Source organism: Cherax quadricarinatus, chromosome 4, assembly GCF_038502225.1.
Source record: "Cherax quadricarinatus isolate ZL_2023a chromosome 4, ASM3850222v1, whole genome shotgun sequence".
NCBI lineage: Eukaryota > Metazoa > Arthropoda > Malacostraca > Decapoda > Parastacidae > Cherax > Cherax quadricarinatus.
This window is the reverse complement of record NC_091295.1, coordinates 62,018,649-62,045,484: the sequence shown is the minus strand read 5'-3', so window position 1 is coordinate 62,045,484 and position 26,836 is coordinate 62,018,649.

The window sequence follows — 26,836 nt, the reverse complement described above, 5'->3', positions numbered from 1 at the left end:
GAATAGTTGTGGAAATAGTAGTAATAAAAGTAGCAGTGGTAATAGTGATGTGATAGTAGCAGAGACAGTATAGGTAGAAGTAATAGTGTAGCAGTAGTGAAAGAAATATAGAAGTGGTCACAACCGAATGGACAAAAAAATGCAGAGAATGACCAAGGACAGCGGGATGAGGAAGGAGAAAGTGGTGGTAGTAGTGGTAGTAATAACAGTGGAAAAGGAAGTAGTACACAAATAACCCGCACATGGGAGAAAGAGAAGCTTTCGACGATGTTTCGGTCTAACTTGGACCATTTACAGTCACACTAACAAAAAGGAGAGAAGGAGGGAGTATATATATAGGCCAACAGACAGGGACGGGACAAGAGAGGTAGTAAGAAAGGAGGAAGAGAGGTAGTGGTAAAGGTAATAATAGTAGTAGTGGAATCAGCCAAAGACTAAGAAAGAGGAACACTGCAAGGGAGCTAGGGGCCCACAATGGGTAGGAACAAGAACACAGAGGGAGGGGGGATAATAATAGACCAAACACCCAAGGTAGAAGAAAGAAAACCCAAAGGAGAAAGGGGAAAAAAGGAAAGAGGAAGAGGGAGAAGGAGAAAAAAGAATCAGGTCAAGTCACGGGTGTTCTGAGGTTTGGAGCATTTTACAGTATAGTGGGAAAGGAAGGCATCTACAGAGACGAAGCCACGACTAAGATTCATACAACGAAAATTGTGGATAAGGGAGGATTCAACCAGACAGCGACTGTGAAAGTTAGAAATAGGGTAGACAGTTTTAGCAGTAGTAGTAGCAGTAGTGTAATAGTAGTGTAACAGTGCTAGAGATGTAGATAAGGTAGAAGTAGTATTAGTCGAAAGCTTAGGAAAAATAACGGCGTAAAGTTGTAGCTTTGAAGAAACAGCAGTAATAGCCCAAAGAAACAACAGAACAGAGAAGCACTGTAGGAGAGATACAGGCACATAATTTTGCAGGTGATTTTGTCCGGATTACTTCACTTACCAGCCCAAATCATAAGTTTGTATCGTATTAGGTTTGTCAGAGAGTTTTTCAGCATTTGACTCGCTTACCTTTCATGACTCCTAGCTGCAAAGCCCTGATTTCAATGGACCATTTGTTTAAATAGATGTACGTGAGGTGTATATTGGTGTGGTGTTCCTTCAAATATCAGAGGAGCAGTTGTTGCATCCTGTGTGCCTTTACTCTGTAAAGCTGTGAAACTGTAAAAACTGCAGAAGCACTGAGAAAGAGGCACTTGCTCTAGAAATTTTTCTTGAACACATACTCAGACCAAACCCTGTGTGTTCGTGATGTAGGGCAACGGTCATTATTTGATTTTGGTGCGTAACTAATCTGCTACTCACCAATTATAACTGATAAACATTCCAAAACTTGTATTCTTTTGCACACACTACAAATGATTTTTATAGTGAGTGTGGTAATCACTAAGACTTTCCTGGTAAATTTTCATCTAGGTAAGCCGATGTGTCAGGACATCTGATTCTGGGACATCTCTAATTCCGAAACAGGGTTTTTTTTTTTAGTGGCCAGTTAAGGAAAGGTTAAAGGAATTTCGATCACGCATATCCTGCATAATGATCGTTTTCTAGTATTTATTGCTTGCGAACATTTATCTCAACTGGAAATTAATGATCGCTTACTATTTCTCTGGTTCGATCGTGGAGGCGGAAGTTCCATCATACATTTTCAATTTCTTATTTGGAGCTTCGTCCTCTTCATATTTTTTCCCATTAAAATTACATATTTAATGTCAATGTAATGTCTACAAGTTGCGGCAGTATATGCTTTCGCCACTATTAATCTAGCAAGTCATATCATTATTTAACTAGCTAGCCACAACTATTAAATTATTACTGCAGTAGCCACCCACACTAATATTAAACTAGCCTGCCACATCAATACTAAAATAGCAGCCAGCCACATCATTACCAACTAACCAGTCACACCAATACCAAAGCAGACAGCCAAACTATTATTACGTTAGCTTCCCACACTAATACTAACTTTCCTGCTACATCATTACTAAACTAGCCAGCCACACTATTAATAAACTAGCCTCTCATATCATTATTAAACTAGCCAGCTACTCCATTATTAAATCCATTAGCCACATTATTAAACTATCTTATCAATAATGAAATAGCAAGCCACGCCGTTACAGATCTATACAGCATCATCGTTGCTAAACTAGCCAGCCACATTACTACTACACTAGTCTTCAACATTAAAAAGCTAGCCTGCTATACCATTATTGAACTAATCACCCATACCATTACTAGTCATCCACACCATTACTAGTCACCCATACCATTGCTAGTCACCCGTACCATAACTAGTTACCCATACCATTACTAGTTACCCAAACCATTACTAGTTACCCATACCATTACTAGTTACTCATACCATTACTAGTCACCCATACCATTACTAGTCACCCATACCATTACTAGTCACCCATTCCATTACTAGTCACCCATACCATTACTAGTCACCCATACCATTACTAGTCACCCATACTATTACTAGTCGCCCATACCATTACTAGTCTCCCATGCCTTTACTAAATTCTCAAGCCACTCCATAAATAAATTAGCCTGCTGTATCATTAATAAACTACTGTGCTACATCATTAATTAATGCACCTACTGGTCACCATTATTAAACTAACCATCAACACCATTATTAAACTAGCCATCAACACCATTACTAAACTAGCCAACCACACCATTACCAAACTATCCAACCACACAATTAGTAAGTCAACCATCAACACCATTATTAAACTAGCCATCAACACCATTACTAAACTAGCCAACCACACAATTAATAAGTCAACCCTCCATCCCATTACTGAACTAGCCTGCCACACTATTTCAAAACCAATCAGCCACACCATTACTAAGCAAATCAACCACACTTTAGAAATAGTCAGCATCACTAAACTACATATACACACAGTTACAAAAGAATTCCTTCCCTAAAACCCCGGTATTTCCTTCCTTGGTTGCTCCCAGCACAACCTCAGTCACAGCAACTGGCAGGAAAATACACACTATTTTTTCTATAATCTGGTTCTCTTGATACTCAACGTCAATTTCTCTACGTTGCTTATAAACCTGAGAATTTAACTTTATTTACAAGTCAGGCTAAATAAATCTATATGAAAGCATATTTAAACTTAACTGTATGAAAGTTATATTTAACTTTAATTATACTGAAGTTATATCTAACATTTTTTATTAGTAATTTCTTAATTATAGAAAAAGGGTTAAACTTTTGAGTATTATAGATCGATACCATGCCTAACCCTTCTAGGGTAGGGTAGGTGCCTGAGCCCGAGCCTTTAGCTCATCAGACTGTCATTCCCATTTGCCCCCTTGGGGCGGGGATGGCAGACCAGAGAGGCCTAGCTTGTGGCTAGGCCTGGGGACAGTTGGTCCCAAAGATGAGGAGGTACTTGTGCCTCCTCCCTTGGAGACTTAGGTCTCAGACACTCCCTAAAGAGGGAGCCAAGGCCGGGCCACCACTTGGACAAGGCCCGGGCCGGGAGAATACCGGCTAATCTTTAACTAACTAATGAGTATCATACAGACTGAAGGTGATCATGTCTTATCAAAGGAAGGGGAAAATTGATGTAATTCCTTGGATCAAGAGCCTCTCACCAGTGTCAAGGTACCTCATTAAAGGCATTTGTAAAGCAGGTGCAGAAATTTGTTTTATGCTTCACCATGCTTAGAATAGTTTGCCATAATGTAGTGTTATTTTGTCATAATGTAACGAACTGTCAAAATGTAGTGAATTCTTTGTTATGATATAATGAATTGTTTGTCATAATGTAGAGCATTGTGTTGTAATGAGATGTTTGTCATAATGTAGAGCATTGTGTTGTAATGAGATGTTTGTCATAATGTAGAGCATTGTGTTGTAATGAGATGTTTGTCATAATGTAGAGCATTGTGTTGTAATGAGATGTTTGTGATAATGTAGAGCATTGTGTTGTAATGAGATGTTTGTCATAATGTAGAGCATTGTGTTGTAATGAGATGTTTGTCATAATGTAGAGCATTGTGTTGTAATGAGATGTTTGTCATAATGTAGAGCATTGTGTTGTAATGAGATGTTTGTCATAATGTAGAGCATTGTGTTGTAATGAGATGTTTGTCATAATGTAGAGCATTGTGTTGTAATGAGATGTTTGTCATAATGTAGAGCATTGTGTTGTAATGAGATGTCTGTCATAATGTAATGAACTGTTATATTATAGTGAACTATTTGTTATACTGTAGTGAACTGTTTGTTATATTGTAGTGAACTATTTGTTATATTGTAGTGAACTGTTTGATACATTGTAGTGAACTGTTTGTTATATTATAGTGAGCTGTTTGTTATATTATAGTGAGCTGTTTGTTATATTATAGTGAGCTGTTTGTTACATTGTAGTGAACTGTTTGTTATATTATAGTGAACTGTTTGTTATATTATAGTGAGCTGTTTGTTATATTATAGTGAGCTGTTTGTTACATTGTAGTGAACTGTTTGTTATATTATAGTGAACTGTTTGTTATATTATAGTGAGCTGTTTGTTATATTATAGTGAGCTGTTTGTTACATTGTAGTGAACTGTTTGTTATATTATAGTGAACTGTTTGTTATATTATAGTGAGCTGTTTGTTATATTATAGTGAGCTGTTTGTTATATTATAGTGAGCTGTTTGTTATATTATAGTGAACTGTTTGTTATATTATAGTGAGCTGTTTGTTACATTGTAGTGAACTGTTTGTTATATTATAGTGAGCTGTTTGTTATATTATAGTGAGCTGTTTGTTATATTATAGTGAGCTGTTTGTTATATTATAGTGAGCTGTTTGTTATATTATAGTGAGCTGTTTGTTATATTATAGTGAGCTGTTTGTTATATTATAGTGAGCTGTTTGTTATATTATAGTGAGCTGTTTGTTATATTATAGTGAACTGTTTGTTATATTATAGTGAGCTGTTTGTTATATTATAGTGAACTGTTTGTTATATTATAGTGAACTGTTTGTTATATTATAGTGAGCTGTTTGTTATATTATAGTGAGCTGTTTGTTATATTATAGTGAGCTGTTTGTTACATTGTAGTGAACTGTTTGTTATATTATAGTGAGCTGTTTGTTATATTATAGTGAGCTGTTTGTTATATTATAGTGAGCTGTTTGTTACATTGTAGTGAACTGTTTGTTATATTATAGTGAGCTGTTTGTTATATTATAGTGAGCTGTTTGTTATATTATAGTGAGCTGTTTGTTATATTATAGTGAGCTGTTTGTTATATTATAGTGAGCTGTTTGTTATATTATAGTGAGCTGTTTTTTATATAGTGAGCTGTTTGTTATATTATAGTGAACTGTTTGTTATATTATAGTGAACTGTTTGTTATATTATAGTGAACTGTTTGTTATATTATAGTGAGCTGTTTGTTATATTATAGTGAGCTGTTTGTTATATTATAGTGAGCTGTTTGTTATATTATAGTGAGCTGTTTGTTATATTATAGTGAGCTGTTTGTTATATTATAGTGAGCTGTTTGTTATATTATAGTGAGCTGTTTGTTATATTGTAGTGAACTGTTTATATTGTAATAAATTTTTAGTCATAATGTATTGATAAGTTCTCCATAATTTGGCGACGAGTTTTTCATAAATTATCGAGATAATTTTCATTATCTCTTTTATGTTAGTTTATATTGAAAATAATAATAAAGTTTATATTAGTGTTAGAAGTGCTACTGTATTCCTAGCAACATTAGTCGCAGTATTTTCAACTCAGTCAGAAGTTCTTTCACAGTGGATGAATTCAGTGAACGTCAGGCATGAACATCTGATCCTCTGTCAGTATGACCCTTGTCAGGCCAGACGATCTAATCCTTCTTAGAAGCGTGACATTAGTGATATACCTGACCTGGGGATCTGATCCTCTATGATAGCTTGACTTCAGTGACACGTCAAACTAGGGGGATTTGATCCTCTGTCAGTGTGGGTGGCATTAATGTAACGTCAGACTAGGGGATATGATTCTCTTTGATAGCCTAATTTCCGTTTAATGTCAGGCCAAGGATCTGATCCACTAACAGCGTGACATTAGGGAAAAACCTTAGGCCAGAGAATTTGACCCTTTCATAATGGGCGATATCACTAAAGCATCAGACTAGGCCCTAGTCTGATGCTTCAGTGATCCCCTAGTCACTAAGGGATCTAATCCTCTTTGATAACTGGACATCAATCCCGTTACTGAGGCTTTTGCGACTCGCTACAGAAACATAATTATGTAGCAGTTAAAGAAACTCGTGATTTAAGAAAACGAACCAGAAACAAAATGAAGGAAAAAGGCAAGCGAATCAGAGAAGAGAGGAGAGGTGGAGGATAGGAGACAGGTGTTGGAGAGGAGAGATATGGGAGAGATGATGGTGTTGAAGGAGAGGCGGGGTCTAGTGGTCCATTTTAAAGCCAGGGAAACGTATGGTCTTACGAGCGACAAGTGTTGGAGTAATTTGGATTTGCTGAGGAGACAAAGCTGGGTACGTGGATTAATTATACTATTAGAAGAGAGAGGGGTAGACAAAGAGAATTTAAGTAGTAGCACCTGGCAAGATATAGCAAAATATCTTACCTCTTCTATCTAGGTATCCGTTGAAAGGACTAACTACACGTAACAACTTCTGTGTGCGTAAGTGAGGTTAGGATGGTATAGAAGAAGAGTACTATATCTTCACTTCCTGCCACTACATTTCCCACTTCAAGAAGTGGGTCATGCAAACGCTACTAGAAAAACTGTCTACTGACATTAAATAGGAAACGTAGAGATAATTGAATTTTAACAGGTAAAGTTACTATTACCGCTACTACCACCACTACTGTCACTTTAAACACTACTACGTTACCCTGAGTGGCAGTGGTCAACGAATTGTCATAGTTTATGAGCTGACATCGGACCTCCAGATGGTAAGACCATCTCCTGCAGCATATATAACTGAATCAGGTATTTGCAAAGTGCTCGCAACGTCGTTTTATCCAAGTCTGTGTTATGACAGGATACTGCAATTTGTTATTGCAGCGCATCGACATAAATTTCATTTCAAACAATTCTTATTTGCTTGCATCAAAATTGCATCAAACTTGAAGACCTTAATGAGCTACCGGAGTCTGATTCTTAGAGGTGAGAAGGTCAAGAACTTTGAGGCTGTTTTATAGAAGGTTTGTTTCCTAGTGAAGGTATGACTTTTGTCTTTATTTTTACTCAAGCTTATTGCCATTTAAATATAATTCAGGTACCAAAGCTGGAGAGAATGTTCGAGGTGAGGTGTGATGAATGTTACAGCATGTTCGAGGTGAGTTGTGATGAGTGTTACAGCATGTTCGAGGTGAGGTGTGATGAATGTTACAGCATGTTCGAGGTGAGGTGTAATGAAAGTTACAGCATGTTCGAGGTGAGGTGTAATGAAAGTTACAGCATGTTCGAGGTGAGGTGTGATGAATGTTACAGCATGTTCGAGGTGAGGTGTGATGAATGTTACAGCATGTTCGAGGTGAGGTGTGATGAATGTTACAGCATGTTCGAGGTGAGGTGTGATGAATGTTACAGCATGTTCGAGGTGAGGTATAATGAGTGTGTTAAAGCGTTAATATTGTTCCTGGTGTTTCTAATTTTCTCGCTATGAAGTGTATAATTTAATTTCCTTTGCTGTTCGCAGCAACATTTTTTTTAATATAATCTATGCCATTGCTAATGACTACTCCAAGGTTTTTCTCTCTTTTTCGGCTAAATTTTTTTCTCCATACCTTACACATTCATGAATGTCACGCTTGCATTTAAAATGCGTTGCTACGCAATTCTTCACACGGAAACTCCTCTTTCAAGTCTATAAACACTGCATCATCCTCTTCGGTTTCCACATACGTGAAATTCTCACATATGACTTGCAGTAAGATTGTCGATTTACGTCACTTTAGGTTTAGTAAAGTTGGATTTTCGTCTCTCGATAAAAATTAAGCAATTATAACGTATCACAACGCCGCTAATTGAAATACAGACACGATAAAGAAGAAAAAAAACACGTTCTGATGAGTAATCAAAAAACGGGGACCCGCCGAACATACGAATCAAGGCTCGTTGAACAGTCATTTATTTGACTTTCATAGCAACAGCGAATGTGTGTTAATAAGAGATAACGAATAATAAACAAGTTTATCACATGTCTTATTTATTAACTTTGCGATATCGTTTATAATCAACAATATGTTAAGAGGATGGGTTGCCTCGGCGTACTTCCCCCACTAGGCCACTGATGCAACATTTTTATCCTAACTTTGTGTCATCCATGAAATTTGTGATTTAGATGCAAGTCCTGTTTTGAGATTAATAGTGTAAAATTTAATTAATAGTGTAAAAATATTGACAATTTCCTATTTAGATCAAATTTGTTTTCAAACGTTCACACTTGTTCATAATGCAGAAGTTCACTTCTCTTGCAACACATTCTGTACAAACCTTACACAACCAAGGGGGTGACTACACCCATCCTTGGTGTCAGTATCTGGGTGTCACTGCTGCCTCATGAGTCGTCACGACAACGTATAACGCAAATGCAAGCAAATCACAGAACGGGAGGGGTGAGAGCCCGTGGCTTGTGAGTCCTAACACAGGCGAGTGCGTAAACCACTCAGTCAACTGGCTCTAATAAAATTTTAGACATTTTTTGTCACAACATATATCACTGCGTCCCTTTACTTCCCGTCTCTCGTTGTTTATAGGCAGTAAAGCAGCAAGAAAAAATGACTGGAGTCAGAAGACGAATGAAAAGACATCAAAGATACTCCATTTTCTACGAGCCAGCGCCACTGAGGAACAAAAGAACCACAGGAAGGCCGCAGAGAACAGGAGGGACCCGACTGTTTGTTATACAAGGAGGACTCTAGTACTTGTGAGCGTCACAAAACTTTCGTAAACTTTTTTAATAGCTCACACTTGTTGACATTTCTCTCCCATTCGTGTTTTGGAGATGGGTGAGGATGATGCCTTTCATATATTCAACTTTATATATATACATATGTCGTGCCGAATCGGTAAGAACTTGCGATTTTTGGCTTAAATAGCAACGCTCTTCATGCTGAATAAGGCAAGCGAAAATTTGTGTATGCAATAATTTCGAAAAAATAATTCTCAGCCTAACGAAAAAATGTATTTCATTGTGTTTGTTTATTATTAAATTAATTTTATCTAAAATATATTTAGTGGGATTAAGCAAATTAAATTGCGACTGTTATAATAAGGTTAGGTAACTTTTCTACGGTGCTTTTGGTACAAAATTATGAATTTTTACACTAACATAAATGAAAAAATATATAAATTTAAACGTATAACAGAAAATTTTAGAAAGGATTTTAATTTTAAACGAGTTCTTGTTAATTGACCAATTTTACCTATTCGGCACGACATATATATATTCATACACACACACACAACTTTGCTTATTTTGCGTTTAAACTAAGATAAAAGTTACTGAAAGATATGGCTTCCCTTTAGACTTGTATAAGTAAGTGTTCAGTTTCCTGCTTCATCAAATCTGCCAGAAGTTTGCCAACGTGTCAAATACGTGTTTATTAACCATAGTATAAAATGCTAGTCATGTCGGGAATTCATTCTGGAATTAAATTAAGTTCAAAGTTTTCATGAAATTCGTGTCTGAAATTTGAGTCATTGAAAATACGTTGAAATTAAAGTACAAGTAATAATGCAACGGCTAATCTTCAGCCTGTTAATTGTTTTATTTGACCCACTGATCATTTAATCGAGGGTCATCCGTTTGGAACCAGCTACTGTGCTCACACCCCTAAATGAAGGTTCCTTGATGCCGTCGAGGGACTTTCGATACAAGGCATTGATCCTGTTCTCTCCTTTCTTTGATCGAGCCTGATTGCCTCCGATTCCCCCACGTTCGACGCATCCGCCTAAATTATTGTTCTCATTCCTAATCTGTTTTAGAGTTCAGAAAATGCCTAGTTTCTCTCGTTAACCTCCAAAGCTTCGAACATATGTACGCGGCCCAGTTTAAAGTCAAGCCACCTACATTGAATATTAAATATTACAGGAGAGAGAATTGTACGTCAGAAAGACAAGTACAATTCTCTATACGAGGACAAGTTTTGCCCACCAGGGGCTTCAGTCTATCACAAAGAGACGAAGATTTGATTATGTATAACACTACACAAAACAATTAAAAACACTACAAAACAGAACACTTAAAAAATACAAAAGCACTTAAAACCACACAAAAACAGTTCTCGTGTTCTCTGTCCTGAACTGTTGAAGCTCGTAGTAGGCAAAACTTGTTCTCATGTGTGCGTATCTTTCTTACATGTCGGTTTTAATTAATAAGACCTACTAAGAAACACACAGGAAAAACAAAGTGTATACTGAATATAAGTAAACGTCTGCAAGATTTACATCTTATCTTGCATCTTTGCGATGGAAAGAAATGAACTGGAATACCAGAGTGCAAAGCATTTAACAGACTCACACTCTTATAACAAGACTGCAGTGAATCCCTGGACAGTTCTTGACTAGAGAGGCACTACAGTCTCGCCATTAGTCTGAAACTCTAGTGTGAAATGATTTGCACACTGATGTGATCCTAGGTCTTATCATCCCACTGCCTTCCGGATCATTTCCTAAACCTGCAATTCAACCAACTCCCTACTACATTTCTTTCGCTTATATATAACGTTACTTTTGAAGCCACGGAATCCAAAGGGCCAGAGTTGAATTAATGTTTTAGGCGTCTTTGATATGGTAATGAAGGCAGTGTTGTGAAGGATGCCAACCTTGATATATACACGAAGCAGCGCACTGCCACCATCAACACTGATGATCTCTCTCTGTGGCCAGGGTTGGACTGGATGCTGGGCTGGGACTTGGGCTAGATCTGGGCAGGGGCTGAGGGTTGGATGCTGGATTGGGGCTGAGAGCTAGCTGCTGAGCTAAGAATAAAAGCTAAGGATGACTGAATGCTTGGCTAGATGCTAAGCTGGAGTTGAAAACTGGATAATGTGCTGGGGGCTGATGGCTGCATGCTGTGCTGGGGCTGACTGCTGGATGCTGTGCTGGAGCTGAGGGCTGGATGTTGGGCTGGGGATGAGGGCTGGATTTTGGGCTGGGGCTCAGGGTTGGATGCTGGGATGGGTTAAGGGCTGGATGTTGCGCTGGGGCTGAATGCTGGGCTTAAGCTGAGGGCTGGATGCTGGGATGGGGCTGAGGGCTGGATGCTGGGATGGGGCTGAGGGCTGGATGCTGGGCTTAGGGCTGGATGCTTGGCTGGGGCTGAATGCTGGGCTGGTGCTGAATGCTGGGCTGGTGCTGAGGGCTGGATGCTGGGAAGAGGGCTGGATGCCGGGATGGGGCTGAGGGCTGGATGTTGGAGATCGAGCAACAAATCAATATTTTCAAACCTAATATTCCTCACAATAATTTCTTCTACAAGCATAAAAACTATTTTTATATTATTTAAGATAGGACAAAGAAAGATTTAGGGATGTGCTGAAGTATCCGGCACATCCCTAAATCTGCCATTTTTATGGTATCGGTACCTGTTAAAAAACAGCCTATACTTGCCGATACTTTTCAAACTATAAATGTTACTTGTGTGCTTAAGAATGTCAACATTAACACTGTCTCATGACTGTGAGAGTGACACACACACACACACACACACACACACACACACACACACACACACACACACACACACACACACACACACACACACACACACAGGGGAAGGGGTGGAGGAGTGGCACTGTTGATCAAAAACCGATGGAATTTTGATGAGCTGGAGAGAGGAGACAGCGGAGAAGCAAGCGATTACATAGCGGGAACACTTCACTCTGGAGGTCCCAAGGTGGTAATTGCAGTGATGTATAACCCACCACAGAACAGCAGGAGGCCAAGGCAAGAGAAGGACGACAGCAATAGAGCGATGGTTGACACACTGGCTGCAGTGGTCAGAAGAGCTCATGCATGCAGGGCAAAGCTCCTGATCATGGGTGACTTTAGCTAAGGGGAACACTTGGAAGCACTTGACTTGTACTCGTTGGAACGCAGGAGAGAGATATATCATAATCTACACTTGGAAAATCCTGGAAGGAATGATCCCGAATCTGCACACAGAAATCACTCCCTACGAAAGTAAAAGACTTGGCAGGCGATGCAAAATGCCCCCAATTAAAAGTAGGGGCGCCATTGGTACACTAAGAGAAAACACCATAAGTGTCCAGGGCCCAAGACTGTTCAACAGCCTCCCATCAAGCATTAGGGGAATTACCAATAAACCCCTGGCTGCCTTCAGGAGAGAGCTGGACAGATACCTAAAGTCAGTGCCGGATCAGCCGGGCTGCGGCTCGTACGTTGGACTTCGTGCGGCCAGCAGTAACAGCCTGGTTGATCAGGCCCTGATCCACCGGGAGGCCTGGTAATGGACCGGGCCGCGGGGGCGTTGATCCCCGGAATAACCTCCAGGTAACCACAAAGAGATCGATTGGGAGAACTTGGAGCCACATGGGGGCCAAGACACATGGAGGGCTAAGATGATGGAGGTGGTACTGGAAAACTTCATGTACCAACACGTAAGGGACACTACATGAGAGAGAGGAGAGGATGAACCAGCAAGACTGGACATAATATTCACCTTGAGTAGGTGATCATGTGGTTTTAAGCTTCGAATACACAGTAGAGATACAAGTGGAGGGGGAAGCAGGAAGGCCAGGACGAATGAAGCCAAACTACAAGAAAGGAGACTACACGTGAACGAGGAACTTCCTGAACGGGGTTCAGTGGGACAGAGAACTGGCAGGGAAGCCAGTCAATGAGATGATGGAATATGTAGCAACAATGTGCAAGGAGGCTGAGGAGAGGTTTCTACCCAAGGGTAACAGGAATAATGAAAAAGTCAGGATGAGCCCATGGTTCACCCAAAGGTGCGGGGAGGCAAAAAACAAGTGTGCTAGGGAATGGAAGAAATATAGAAGGCAAAGGACCCAGGAGAATAAGGAGAGCAGTCGTAGAGCCAGAAATGAATATGCACAGATAAGAAGGGAGGCCCAACGACAATATGAAAACGACATAGCAGCGAAAGCCAAATCTGACCCGAAGCTGTTATACAGCCACATCAGGAGGAAAACAACAGTCAAGGACCAGGTAATCAGGTTAAGGAAGGAAGGAGGAGAGACAACAAGAAATGACCGTGAAGTATGTGAGGAACACAACAAGAGACTTAAAGAAGAGTTCAGAGAGGAGACAGAAGGGGCTCCAGAAAGACGGAGAGGTGGGGCACACCACCAAGTGCTGGACACAGTACACACAAACGAGGAAGAAGTGAAGAGGCTTCTGATTGAGCTAGATACCTCAAAGGCATTGGGGCCGGATAACATCTCTCCATGGGTCCTGAGAGAGGGAGCAGAGGCGCTACATGTACCTCTAACAACAATATTCAGTGTATCTATCGAAGCAGGAAGATTGCCTGAGGCATGGAAGACAGCAAATGTAGTCCCAATCTTTAAAAAAGGAGACAGACATGAAGGACTAAACTACAGACCAGTGTCACTGACATGTATATTATGCAAAGTCATGGAGAAGATTATCAGGAGAAGAGTGGTGGAACACCTAGAAAAGAATGATCTCATCAACAGCAGCCAACATGGTTTCAAGGACGGGAAATCCTGTGTCACAAACCTACTCGAGTTCTATGACATGGTGACAGCAGTAAGACAAGAGAGAGAGGGGTGGGTGGATTGCATTTTTTTGGACTGCAAGAAAGCATTTGACACAGTTCCACACAAGAGATTAGTGCAAAAAGTGGAGGACCAAGCAGGGATAACAGGGAAGGCACTACAAAGGATCAGGGAATACTTGTCAGGAAGACAGCAGCGAGTCATGGTATGTGGCGAGGTGTCAGAGTTTGCACCTGTGACCAACGGAGTCCCACAGGGGTCAGTCCTAGGACCAGTGCTGTTTCTGGTATTTGTGAACGACATGACGGAAGGAATAGACACCGAAGTGTCCCTATTTGCAGATGACGTGAAGTTGATGAGAAGAATTCATTCGATCGAAGACCAGGCAGAACTACAAAGGATCTGGACAGGCTGCAGACCTGGTCCAGCAATTGGCTCCTGGTGTTTAATCCCACCAAGTGCAAAGTCATGAAGATTGGGGAAGGGCAAAGAAGGCCGCAGACGGAGTACAGTCTAGGGGGCCAGAGACTACAAACCTCACTCAAGGAAAAAGATCTTGGGGTGAGTATAACACCAGGCACATCTTCTGAAGCGCACATCAATCAAATAACTGCTGCAGCATATGGGCGCCTAGCAAACCTCAGAACAGCATTCCGACATCTTAATAAGGAATCGTTCAGGACCCTGTACACCGTGTATGTTAAGCCCATATTGGAGTATGCGGCACCAGTTTGGAACGCACACCTAGCCAAGCACGTAAAGAAACTAGAGAAAGTGCAAAGGTTTGCAACAAGACTAGTCCCAGAGCTAAGAGGTATGTCCTACGAGGAGAGGTTAAGGGAAATCAACCTGACGACACTGGAGGACAGGAGAGATAGGGGGGACATGATAACGACATACAAAATACTGAGAGGAATTGACAAGGTGGACAAAGACAGGATGTTCCAGAGATTGGACACAGTAACAAGGGGACACAGTTGGAAGCTGAAGACACAGATGAATCACAGGGATGTTAGGAAGTATTTCTTCAGCCACAGAGTAGTCAGTAAGTGGAATAGTTTGGGAAGCGATGTAGTGGAGGCAGGATCCACACATAGCTTTAAGCAGAGGTATGATAAAGCTCACGGCTCAGGGAGAGTGACCTAGTAGCGATCAGTGAAGAGGCGGGGCCAGGAGCTCGGACTCGACCCCCGCAACCTCAACTAGGTAAGTACAACTAGGTGAGTACACATACACACACAGACACACACACACTTATTCACACTCTATCGACAAGTGGCTTTAACGGACAGTAACGCAATATGCCTAGTAATAAATAATATTTTCTCAAATATATTTAGTTATTTAATATTTAAGTTTCGTGTGTTATTTAATATTCATTATGTACTAAGCATTATCCTATATAGTTAACATAGTCAAAATAAAAAAATATAGGAAAAACATCGGAATCGCCCAAAATTTTTGAACCCTCCCATCCCTAGTAAAATTACATTTTCCAATAAAACTTACTTGAACTAAGAGTAAGTCATTTATAAAAAATATGGTCGATATACGTCTGGCAACGCCGTGGTTGAGTAGCACCAGAAAACGTTCAAATGCCCACTGTATCTTATAGTCAGTAAACGGGTTTATATATTAGATGGTGAGGTAAGGAGTCTGATAGAGACTGTTACAGAGAGACTGTACAGTGGTTCGTGTATACGGAGTCTGTTGTGACTGTGGGTCCTCTTCAAGGGGGGCTCCTTGGCGTGGTGAAGAGGCTCTTGGTCTGAGGAATTAGCCCTGTCGGTCTTCTTCCTCAGACCGAACCTAATTACCCTCCATTCTCCCCTCCCCTATCCCATCCTCCCCTTTTTCCATTCCTCCTCCTCCTCCCCACCCCTCCCTTTTGCCCTTCTTCTTTTTGGCCTTTGGGATTTCTCCCACAGGCGCGCTAGTTCCTAGGTAGGGGAAAGAGTACTGGGGTCCATCCCATTCCGTTGAGGTTCTTGGCGGTGGCGTAGTTTGCCGTGGAATCTGGATTGCCTGGGGATGTCCCGATCCCTCTCCGGTATCCCGGAGTAGCTTTGGGTGTCTTTCGGGCGACGGGTGTATCTCTGGAAGCCACCTTTCGGATTCCGGGGGTGGTGGCCGAAGGAGGTATGCTTTGTGGCGGATATCCGGCCACTCTCTCTTTTGTCCACCGAGGTAGCTCGGCAGATGTGAGGTTGCTATCCCGGATTGCTGGTTTTCTGGCATGAAGGGTAGGGTATGGCACGGGTTCCATGCTGCATCTGCGCTACTAGCGGTGCTGAGGTCCTCTTGGGCGCGGAGGGAGATTTCCGGCCCTTTCATTCCTCCTGGGAACTATTCCTTTCCGCTCCCCCCTTTTTTTATTCTTTTTTATTATTTTTATTTTCTTTTCTTCTTTCTTTTTTTTTCTTAAAAACAAAAAGCAAAGGAGTAACCTAACCATGGAGAACCCAATCCATGAACCCACTACCCCCGGGCCCCTTCTTGATACCGCACCCCATTCTGACCCTGCCTTGTGTTTAGACCACTCTTCGGACACTCCTGATGCCCCTGTACCTCTTGCTGGTGCTGTTTCCTCACCCGCTTCAGGTACCGGGGCTTCAACTGACTCCTTCAATTTGTCTGAACTCCGCTCTCCTTTGACTATGCTTCCGGCTTCTCCCTCTACGGTACGACAATTTTCGAATCGCCCGCCCTTCCCATTCTACTCGGAAAAGACCGACACGTCAAGCACTCCCTCTCCACGCTCACGCTCAGTTTTCGGAACATAGTACCACACTCTCAATGGACTAAATTCTTTACTATAAGACCGACTTCTTCTTCTGCCTACCTTTCTGAACATAGTATTGGCAAAGCGCTCCTGCGTCATGTTGGTAGAGATATTTCATTTCATGCTCTCAAGAGCGGTATGCGCATCGTCACTGTCCAGAATGCTACCCAAGCTCATGATCTTTCTCTCCTTTCGAATATCGATACTACTCCTATCACTATTGAAAAACATCTTTCTCTCAATTCTTGTAGTGGTACTGTCATTCTGCCCCATACCATAGTCCAGCAGAATTTCCAGTCATGTGGCAATGACATTTTTGAACAGCTGGAACTCCAGGATCTCCCAATCCTCAAAGTAGACACTTATGTCCTTCCTGCCCGGGGGCAGAGACGTTACCCTTGCAATGTGGCTCGTTTAACTTTTGACAGCCGAGAACTCCCGTCCTCGCGGGACATCGGTTACAAGTTCGAAAGGTGATACCTACACCGCAACAATGTAGAAATTGCTGGCGTTTTGGTCACCCAGCGAAATATTGCAGATCTATGGCCGAATGCCCAGTCTGTGGTACCGATGACCATTCTAATACATCTTGCAGTCAACCTCCATCTTGCCTTAATTGTAATGAAGCTCACCCTTCGTACTCCCGCCGTTGCCAGGTCTACTTAAATGAACGTGAAATCCGTTGCCTCAAAGAGGCAGAAGGTCTCCCTTATGCTATGGCAGTTACTCATCTCCGCCTCCAAGAGAGACTACCCCGTGTTTCTTATTCTCGTGTTTCCAAACATCCCCCCACTTCTGTGGTCCCATCTTGTGCAGCCTCCTCTGTTGTTACCCCTCCCATAGCCACTCCGGCATCTAATCCTTTTGCTGTCCTTGGCTCTGACGTCCCGACTACAACTCAGTCTGTTCTCACATCTTCGCGTCCTTCCTCACAAGCCCCAGTATCGACAAGACCTCGTACGACCTCGTACTTCTCAGAAGTCCAAAAAATCCACATTGCTCAAATCTTCTTTGCCCCTTCCTTCCCTTCTTCCACCTTCACACTTTACCTTTCCAGTCTCTGTACCTAGTTCTTCCCCTCTCTCTGGCTCTATTACAAGTGTGGAGATTCACCCTCCTCCTCGTACTATGCCTTCCACCCCCGTCCCCTCCCAAGTTTCTCCCTCTTCTGCCACCTCCCAGGTTTCTGCCTCTTCTGCCCCCCCCCACACTTCATCTCCAGTCCCTTACACTCTTCCCTCCCCCTCTACTTTGGTACAGTCCATTACTGTCCCAATCTTTACTCACCCTCCTCCTTCTATCTCCAATATGGTCTCCCATACATCTTTGAATTCAGAAACACTTGAAGCCATTTCAGAATATATTGCAGAGACTAAACCTTCAATGGACACTGATTCACTTCCTGTTCCTTCTCTTCCCTCTCCTCCATCTTCACAACCCCATTCTTCGCAACGCTCCGTTCCTTCGCTACTTGAACGTCTTCCAATGCCACCACACGTTGACTTTTCTAACCCCTCTTGTCCGTAGGTGCCTTTACCTACAGATTCCTGGTATTTTCTTCATCGCCAATCATGGCCTATTTACAGTGGAATATCCGCGGCCTCAGGGGTAATCGGGGTGAGCTTCAGATGTTGCTTTCCAGGTTTTCCCCTGTTGGTGCTTGCTTACAAGAACCAAAATTACACTCGGCTGTCTTCCAACCTATCTCAGGCTATAATTTATTGTATTCTTCGGATCCTTTCTCAGATGGGACCTTTAATGAAAGTGCCCTTCTTCTACGCAATGATATTCCGTACTGTCAACTATTTGTCCATACCTCGCTGCATTACACTGCAGCCCGTATCCACTTGAATAAGTGGTTTACAATATGTTCTTTATATCTCTCTCCTTCTCGAGCATTTTCTATCCCAGACTTTGCCTTTCTTGTTTCATCCTTACCACCACCACTTCTGTTACTTGGTGATTTTAATGCCCACCATTTCCTCTGGGGGGGGGGGGGGTCTCATTGTGACTCACGTGGCATCCAGTTGGAGGCTTTTCTCGCCTCTCACCCCCTCCATGTTTTAAATACGGGTACTCCCACCCATTTTGATCCTCGTACTCATACTCTCTCTTGCATCGATCTATCAGTCTGCTCTTCCTCCACTGCACTAGACTTCACCTGGTCTGTTATACCGGACTTAAATGACAGCGATCATTTTCCGATCATTCTTACTTCTCCTTCCTATTCACCACCTTTCCGTAGCCCTTGCTGGCAATTTGATCGGGCAAATTGGGATCTTTACTCACACCTCACTGCTTTTAGTGAGGTTCCTTCTTCATCCTCCATTGATGAGCTCCTACACCTCTTCTCGACGTCAGTTTATAGCGCAGCTTCTCATTCTATACCCCAAACCTCAAGCAGGCATTCTCAGAAGTGCGTGCCTTGGTGGTCTCCTGCTTGTGCTCGTGCAGTACATTTGAAACGTGCTGCATGGGGCAGGTACCGGTACAATAGAACCGCTGAGAGACTTCTTGATTTTAAGCAGAAGCGTGCGATCGCTCGCCGTGTCATCCGTGAAGCTAAACGCACTTGTTGGCGAGACTATGTTTCCACCATCACCTCTGCTTCTTCTATGAGTGCAGTCTGGAAAAAAGTGAGGAAATTGAGTGGTAAATACTCTCCTGACCCGGCTCCTGTTCTACGGGTCGCTGGTGTTGATGTAGCAAACCCTCTTGACGTTGCCATTGAACTTGGCACACATCTGGTCCGTATTTCCCGAGGGCTCCATCTATGCCCCTCGTTTCTTTCCTCAAAGTCTGCCAGAGAGTTAATACCCTTGGACTTTTCTTCTCTCAGAGAAGAACAGTATAATGTGCCTTTTACACTTCAAGAACTGGAGGCAACGCTCTCAGCTTGCCGATCATCGGCAGCTGGGCCCGACGACATTCATATTCGTATGTTACAACATTTACATCGGTCAGCCCTTGTAGTCCTCTTACACCTCTTCAATCTTATTTGGGCACAAGGAGTTCTTCCCCAGCTGTGGAAATCTGCCATTGTTCTCCCTTTCCGCAAACCGGGTACTACAGGACATGATGCCTCCCACTTTCGTCCCATCGCTCTTACTAGTGCAGTTTGCAAAGTGATGGAACTTCTCGTAAATCGACGTTTAATGTGGTATTTAGAGACACACAACAGTCTCTCCGCTAGTCAATATGGCTTTCGTAAGGGTCGTTCTACCATAGACCCCTTACTACGCTTGGATACGTATGTTCGTAATGCCTTTGCGAATAATCACTCAGTTATTGCCATATTTTTTGACCTTGAGAAGGCATATGACACAACTTGGAGGTATAATATTTTGGCCCAGGCCCATTCCTTAGGCCTCCGAGGCAATCTACCATCCTTCCTTAAGAACTTTTTAACTGACAGACATTTCCGTGTTCGAGTCAATAGTGTTCTTTCCCCGGACTTCGTCCAAGCTGAAGGTGTCCCTCAGGGATGTGTTCTAAGCACAACACTTTTTCTCCTTGCTATAAATTATTTGGCCTCTGTTCTTCCACCCAATATTTGGTCATCACTCTATGTTGATGACTTCGCTATTGCTTGTGCAGGCGCTGACTGTCATCTTATTGCAGTTTCTCTCCAGCATTCGGTCGACCGTGTTTCCACTTGGGCCACCACGCATGGGTTTAAATTTTCAAGTACCAAAACTCAACAAATTACTTTCACTAGACGCTCTGTTATCTCCGATCATCCTTTGTATCTCTATGGCTCCCGTATCCCCGAACGTGATACAGTCAGGTTTCTAGGCCTTCTCTTTGACCGTAGGTTATCCTGGAAACCTCACATTACCTCTCTGAAGGCAACTTGTCACAGCCGGCTAAACCTTCTTAAAACCCTTGCTCATCTTTCCTGGGGAGCTGATCGTCGAACTCTGCTTCGCCTACATTCAGCCCTCGTTTTATCGAAACTCGATTATGGTGACCAGATTTATTCCGCGGCCTCTCCTGCTACTCTCTCTAGCCTTAACTCTATCCATCACCAAGGATTACGTTTGTGCCTTGGTGCTTTTCGCTCTTCCCCTGTTCAGAGCCTCTATACAGAAGCGAATGTTCCATCCTTGTCTGATCGCCGTGATGCCCATTGCCTTCGCTACTATGTACGCTCTCACGATCTACACAATCCTTCCATTTATAGAATGGTCACCGATATTAGTAGACATTCTTTATTCGTTCGCCGCCCCTGTTTGCTCCGTCCCTTTTCTCTTTGCCTACATTCACTCTTGTCTTCCCTTCAGTTACCACCTTTATATGTTCATGTAGCATCTCACTTTTCCCTACCCCCCTGGGAAGTTCCAGCTGTTCGGGTCTGTTCTTTCTCACTCCCTTGCTCGAAAGCTCAACTGCCTACGGTGGCTTCCCGCTCTCTTTTTCTTGATCACTTCCACTCCCATTCTCATGCCACCGCTGTGTACACAGATGGCTCTAAGTCTTCAGACGGCGTCGGATTCGCAGCAGTGTTTCCGGACAGCGTCGTGCGGGGGCATTTACTATCTTCAGCTAGCATTTTTACTGCTGAACTGTATGCCATTCTTGCAGCACTTATTCGTATCGCATCTATGCCTGTGTCATCATTTGTAGTAGTCTCAGACTCCCTTAGTGCTCTACAGGCTATACGAAAATTTGATACATCTCATCCCCTAGTTCTACGTATCCAACTTTGGCTACGCCGTATCTCTACCAAACATAAAGATATTTTTTTTGTTGGGTCCCTGGTCATGTCGACGTACAGGGCATTGAACAGGCAGACACTGCTGCGCGGTCAGCAGTACATGACCTACCAATTTCCTATCGAGGTGTTCCATTTCTGGACTATTTTGCTGCAATAGCTACCCACCTTCGCACCCGTTGGCAACAACGTTGGTCAACTCTGCTCGGTAACAAACTTCATTCTATTAAACCGAGCATAGGTTACTGGCCGTCTTCTTGTCATCAGTGCCGAGGTTGGGAGACCACTCTCTCCCGCCTTCGCATTGGCCACACTCGTCTTACTCATGGGTATCTCATGGAGAGGCACCCTGTTCCTCTCTGTGAGCAGTGTCAAGTTCCAGTATCGATTAGCCACATTCTGTTAGACTGCCCTCTCTATCAACGAGCACGCAGAATTTACCTCCAACGTCGTCTTCGTTCTACTACTCTCTCTTTACCTTCCCTTCTTGCTGATGGACCCTCTTTTAATCCTGACTCTCTCATTGACTTCTTGACAACGACTGATTTACTCCACAAACTCTGATGATACTTTTCGCACTCCCCTCAGCCCTTTCTAGTTCAGTCTTTTGCTGCCCTTTACCCTTTCACCATCCACTACCCCGCTGTTATCCGTAACCTATTACTCATCCATCTCCCTTTTGCCACCTGATGCCCTCGCTTCCTTCCTGCCCTGCAGAACTGTATAGTCCTTGTGGCTTAGCGCTTCTTTTTTGATTATAATAATAATGTGACTGTGGGTCGTATATTGAGAGTTTACAGCCTATGGAGGATATTATGAGATATGGTATAATAGAAAAACTTGAGAAATTTAAGATTTTGACAAGGTATATATAAGACACGTGCAATATTTGGGTATCGTTTCTGACTGCCAAAACGTTCTTCCCGGGCAGCAGGTTTTTTCAGTTGCTTTTATACTGAAGAATGTGGAAGATGTGCAGACGCTTTTTTATCTTGCCTTTTCAGTTGCTTTACCTTGATAAGTGGTCAGCCCCTTAACATTGATAGTAGTAATAAAGATACCCAAATGTTACGTGTCTGTCTTATTCTTTAGTAATGAAGATATTTTAGTGCTACGGACGCCGAATTTTTCTGCACACAGCAGTTTCCTCTGCCTTAAATGGGGCTGTTAATTGAATAGTCTTCATGCTTAGTATAAATGCTTTAAATTGGGCTGTTAGTGGATGTGAGTATTCATGTGTAAAGAGCACATATGTCTTAGTGTCCAGTTATGGCATCGTTGATGTCACTCCCCATCAATATATTGTTATAGATTTTGTTTCTACCACCAAAGTCGTTATTGCAATCAACTTTTCAGCCATCATTACCAATACTATTATTGGTACCTTCGCAACACTCACAGCATCAATCACCATGGTAGCCATCACCATTAATAGGATAAAGTACCATGGTAAGCACGACCAGTCATCAGCATCAACCACCATCGTAAGCACCACCACTGCAACAATCAGCAACAAGAATTACCATAACCACCATGGCAACAACCAACATGGTAACTACCACCAACACAACAATGATCACAACGGTTACCACTACTGTTTCATCCACAACCCGTCCATCACATTCACTACCAACACCATCCACCATCACAACCCTACCAACAATCTCTACAATTGCTGTCACCACCCTACCACAAACCACTATCGCATCTACTGCCCTTCCAACTTCCACCATCAGATACACCAGTAAGAAACGCTACCAAATACAACTGCCACCATTTTCCTCACCCATTCTCATCTCTAATCTCCATTCTGTCTTCAGAATCTCCGTCCCCTACGCCTCTATACTCTGCGGAATCTACATTTGGTTGAGGGCGCATCACACAGCCATTTTTTCAGTTTTCTCTGATGAACCAAGCTGGCAGTTATGAATTGTCGTTATAGGGTTGGGGGCAAATGCATTGTGAATGACTGCCTGGTTTATATGTCAACCATTCAGGGGTGATTCCAGGCGAACTGACGCCTTTCCTAAGTCCCTAGTCTGTACTCGGTCTCTCACTTGGCTACTGCTGAGTACACATACTGGTCTCTCAAGTTGATGAATAAGATACATGTGCAACAGTTATATATCTTGTGTATCTCTTAGACTGATGGACTGATTACATAATCATTTCTCTACTACACCTGCTTCCTCTGTATTTAACTGAAGAAGCCTACTATATAGGCCAAACGTTTCAACAATAAAGATACCTAGATACCTAGCTGTTACAGATATGTCATAATCATCTAGAAGTTATAAGACTACAGCAGTAAGGGAACTCACTTTGCTCTCTTGACTCATTGCAGTTCTCATGTGTATGGTATCTGGGTACACTGCTGCTCTTTTGCACTCTGTACGTATTGTAAATGTTGGCGGTGGGAATGTACGGAAACTCAAAACAACACTAGCCTTTGTTGTGTTATTTTGCCTTAAATTACCGTTCGTACGTTCCTTGTCTTATGATTTAACTTACGGTCACGTAATAGCAGGCCTTCTATTCGTACCTGATTTCGTTAGACTCTACACCTGTCCCCCCACACCACTCCCATCTACACCTAGCACATCGACACCTTCCCCCATTACAGCTCTCCCCCACACTTATCACCTCTACACCTCCTCCCTACACCTCCCCCAACACCTCGCCCTTCTACACCTCTCTCCTTCACCTCCCCCTACACCTCTCCCCAACACCTCTCCACAACACAACTCCCCTACACCTCCCCCTATACCTCCCCCCTCTACACCTCTCCCCAAACAGTAACACCGACACCAACAAAATTCTCCTCACCAAAGTTTCCAATCGTGAAGGCTAAAAAAATCACTAGCATAAAAAATTCACCTGCAATTAATTATCCTGCGACACTCATTAAGGAATTTCGTGAGGTGGAAAGAATCAATTAATTAGATTGATCGACTTTGCTCCCTGTGATAGTTGAAGATACACCTCATCTGTAACAGTAAGAGCAGCCTATGTGTTCTCTTACATTGTATGAGTCTGGCTATTATCATAAATAATAATATCACTTTTTTTATTCTTATTTACTCCAGTGGGTCTTCCAAAGCACTGAGTGATGGAATCGTGGAGAAAATGCGCGAAATTTCAAATAAAAAAGTGAGAATGAAAGAGATGTGTAAGGTGTATGACGTGAGGTGTGTGACATGCTCGTGGCTTGACTGGTAGCGTCCTCAGCTCTCACACTGAGGTGTCCGGGCATCGACCCAGGCACGGGTGAAACGTTGCCCTTGTTACCTTACACCTGCTGCCCCTGATAGCTCACTGGTTAATTCTTGAAAAATGCTTATTTAAAGATACGAGACATGTAATATTTGATTATTTTATTATAACGTACAATATGTGTCAGTATGTTTTAAACTCTAATTCGTAACTACTCTCTGCCTTTTAGCTTCACGTTTATAGCGGCCTGAAGCATCATCTCTTGCCAATGTCCAACAATAGTTTGCAAGCATTCTTGTGCCCCATTTGCCCCGGTACCATTTTTCTGTGGCTGAAATATTTTGGCGAAAGAAGCCTAAATGTGAGTCCAAAAAGTGGTGTTTAAGTGACATGTTACATCCCATGTTCTTGTAAGCCTTGATGAGGTTTTCCACCAACTCTTCAGTTGCCTTCCCTTCTATTTCTGAGAAATCCCTTCACCACTAACTTGAATGCTTCCCAAGCAGCTTTCTCCTCCCCAAGAAGGTCTGATTTTTCATCTCAGGCTCCAATGACTGACAAGGTGGCCAGTCTCTCCTGATGTAGTGGTAACCTCTTGCACGGCTGTCCCATTCACATAGAAAGCAGCAGTACATCGTGTAACTGCCCTGCAAGCCCATCACAAGAGCAACAACCTCTAAGTCACCACAGAGCTGCCATTGATGTTCAACATATTTCGTGCATTGCAACATATACTCCATATTCCCATAAGTTTCTTTCATAGCCCACAGGAACTGATGGTTTACTATTGCTGGAACCTCTTGTGACACGTAAGTGTATAATGAAAATAGAGCAAACAAACAATTTTAACCATAATATTCATTAACAGTGACCTAAAATTAGTTGGAAATTGCTAATCTGGTCTCGGAAGCATTTTGGTTGTTGACCAGTGTAATCGACTGTTGTGGGTCTCATCCTGGGTGATAAGATTAATCTTAGTTGCCAGATATGACCTGCATAACCATAGACTTCCTTTGTAGTATGTCAGTGATGTCAGCTACATCTGTAATAGATGTATCATGTACTTGTAGAAATATTTATTATTCTTATAATTATTATTTTAGTAGTAGTAGTAGTAGTAGTAGTAGTAGTAGTAGTAGTAGTAAAGCGAGTGAGGTGGGGAAAGTGAAGTGTGAGGTGAAGGGAGTGAGGTGTGCATGATGGGTGAAGAGGTTGAGGTGAAGGGAGTGAGGTGCGCATGATGGGTGAAGAGTTTGAGGTGAGTAAGATAGTGTTAGCTTACAAATAAATAAGCAAATATAATAATACTAAAAATGGAACTGGAAATAATTAGACAACATCTGGAAGAGGGAAGGGAAAGGATGAAGCACACAAAAAAGGGGAAAGGGTAAAGCACAGAGAAGGGAAAGGAGGAAGCACAGGAAAGGACAGAAGGAGCACAGAGAAGGAAAAGGAGGAAGCACAGAAAAGGGACAGAAGGAGCACAGAGAAGGGAAAGGAGGAAGCACAGGAAAAGGAAAGGATGCAATATAGGAAAGGGAAAGGATGAAGCACAGAGAAAGAAAAAGGGGGAAGGGGCACGCAAGCTAAATGGAAGGGGAGAGAAAAGTAGAAAATTAAAGAAAAAGACACAACAGCAGAGACAAAGAAAGAAAAAGACTTGACAGCTGAACTCGTCTCTCTCACCAGTGCAGCATCAGAGCATCACTACTGCAACACCAGTACAACACAAATCCAACATCAGAGCAATACAGTGCAACACCAGAGCAGCATCAGCGAAACACCAATGCAGTACCTATGCAACATCAATGAAACAGTTCAAGACTGTTACAACTCCAGTGCAACACCAGAGTAACACCAGTGCAATACCAGAGCAACACCAGAGGAAGATCAGAGCAACGCCACAGAAATACCAGTGCAACACCGGTACAACACCACTGCAACACCGGTACAACACCAGTACGGCACCTATGCAATACAAGGGCAACACCAATGCAGTACCAGGGGAAGATCAGTGCAACACCAGAGCAACACCAGTGCAACACTAGAGCAAGCTCAGAGCAGCACCAGTACAATACCAGCACAACAGTGTAACAGAATAGCGCAACACCATTACAACACCAGAACACCACTCTAACACCAATACAACACCTGTGCAACACCAGTACACAAGTGCAACTCCAGCACAACACCAGCGCAACCCAATACCAGTACATAACACGAGAACAAGACCAGGTTGTCTCCACAATACCAGTACATCACTAAAACACCAGTACATCATTAGTACATCCCGACAACACCAGCACATCACCCAAATACCAGCACGCTACCCCAACACCAGTATATCTTCC